This window comes from Cyprinodon variegatus, unplaced genomic scaffold (assembly GCF_000732505.1).
Source record: "Cyprinodon variegatus isolate N-32 unplaced genomic scaffold, C_variegatus-1.0 Scaffold78, whole genome shotgun sequence".
Lineage (NCBI taxonomy): Eukaryota > Metazoa > Chordata > Actinopteri > Cyprinodontiformes > Cyprinodontidae > Cyprinodon > Cyprinodon variegatus.
Window position 1 is genome coordinate 876,266 of NW_015150531.1, and position 2,204 is coordinate 878,469.

General features: G+C 39.4%; 1 protein-coding gene across 4 annotated transcripts in view; it reads right to left on the reverse strand.

Annotated features, from left to right (window-relative positions):
* The window catches only part of epha7 (EPH receptor A7), a 162,918-nt gene that overhangs the window by 22,074 nt on the left and 138,640 nt on the right, over positions 1–2,204 (reverse strand). The gene's annotated exons all lie outside the window — the stretch shown is intronic.

The following is a 2,204-nucleotide window of genomic DNA, read 5'->3' on the forward strand; positions in this document are numbered from 1 at the left end:
GTGCCTTGAGATGACATGATGTGAATTGGTTCTATAGAGATAAACTGAATTGAATTAAAGTAAATTATTATCTGCTAAAGAAATGTGAGTTGCTACAGAAAAGAAGCAATGCCAAACAATGAGCTCTTTGATATGCTAGATGTTTGTATTAAAGGTCCCAATTAAAGCTGATTTTCTGTGAAGATTTTAGTCTTCCTCCAGAAAAAGATCATTTATTACACAACAATTGAATGCTCCATCTCGTCTCCAAAACTGTCATTTATTCTAATTATTATTCTCATCCTCTAATTAGGAAATGATGGATTTTAGTCGCTTTGCTTAAAAAAATAAAGCCGGGGCTTAAATAATGAAAGGGAACTTTGTTCATGACAAATATGAGACCAAAAGAAGCTAAACAAAGAAAACAGAGAAAATGATGAATATTGTTGAATTCCTTTGTTGTATAAAAACACATAAATCCACAACAGAAAGGTGAGTCACTGAGAAACACTTTAGATCGTCTCAGTCTGCAACAACACACACTGAGCATCGGTGCCTTTCAAATCAACACTAAATGGGACATCTTACTGGTTTCTCTTTCAGTATATTTAGCAGAAACTTTAACTGGACTCGGATCATGGAGGCGCTTGTTTTCCAGCATGGTGTGCGGTTTTTCCCCCTCTTTTTTTTTTTATACAACATAGTGAATTCAGAGAAAAAAGTAGAACTTTTCTTCCTTTGGTGAAAATGTAATGAGTTAAAACAATTTATTTGACTAACTTTGTGAAGAAATGTTCAAACTTCTCAAATAAATCCATAATGCACTTATTAAGCTTCCGTTTTGACGTCAACATAAACAAACATTAGTCTGTGAAACTGATCTGCAGCATCTGAGCTCTTCATTCAAAGCATCAGGAGAAGATCAACGACTTCACATAATATGGGAATAAAAAGGTCTAAAGTTTATTTTTAGCAATTTATTGCCAGAGTGCGCTAAAGGAATAAAGTTTATTGAGAAAGTATTCACACTACTTGAGCTTTTTTTTTATATTTTCCTTAAATACAAGAAAAATCTTTTAATTGCATTTTATTTTCTTTGCCAAAATAAAGTCCACCAGCGTGTGATTCCAACCAGCGGTTTGAACATCAGAGAAAACAAGCTAACAGAGTGGGAGGCGTTCATGCAGAGGTTGAAAGCAGGCTGAGTTTAGAGAATATTGATCACCTCACAGAGCTCCGTTCAACCAGTCATCAGTGCAAAAAGGAGAGAGTACAGCTCAGACTGGGCCATCCAGCTGACTGACAAACCAGGGAGGGAAAATGAAGAAAAGGAACCGCCTTACTGCTCCTCTACATCCCAGAACGCATGTAGGAGGCAGCAAAGCAGGTGGAAGAAGGTGACCTACATGCAAATCCCTGCATGTTCCTCCCTAGACGCAAAGCCTACTGTAACATGTGGTGATGTCAGCGTCACGCTTCAGGGATCCTCCTCCCCACATTCCCCCCGATCCTTCTGCTTTGTTTCTGGGTCTTTACACGGTTTGGAACAGGGCTGCAGATGACCATTTGTTTACTAATTAATTCATTTGTTGATTTTTTTTCTTTGAATTGATAAATAACCAGACAGCAAACAGTGAAAGATTTCCCTGGATTAGAAGCAGATGAAGGTAAAATGCTGATGGGATCGGTGGCCCAGTGGCTAGGGCATTGTGCCTGAATCCTTTTCCTCACTCTGGGTCCCTGAGCAAGACCCTTAACCCCACACTGCTCCCCTGGCGTCGCACAATGGCAGCCAACTGCTCCCCAAAGCTCTATAGTTATGCTGCTATAGGCCTAGACTGCTGGAAGACATAAGGACCCCATTTTCTTCTTCAAAGCTTCATTCTGTCTCTATTCTCCCACTCTGCAGAATCCTAGTTCAATCTCGAACCTTCAACTCTCTCTGCTTTTTAGACTGTAGACTTTTTAGACACATTTTATTGGTAATTTTGTTTACACAAGTGTAAAACAAAAAGAAATTTTCTCATAGTAGCTTCATCTGGTCTGTTCCTGTTTGGCTGTGACTCCATCCAAGAAAGAAATCTTAGCTGTGCTGCTGCCATCAACACCTTTGTTTATAGATGTTTGAGATTGGCCTGTTTTTCAGTGTAGTCCTGTTTCTCTGACTGTGACTAACTGGATGTGCTCTCTTCATCCTCTGACATGGGAGCTGGCTCGGAGCTCGT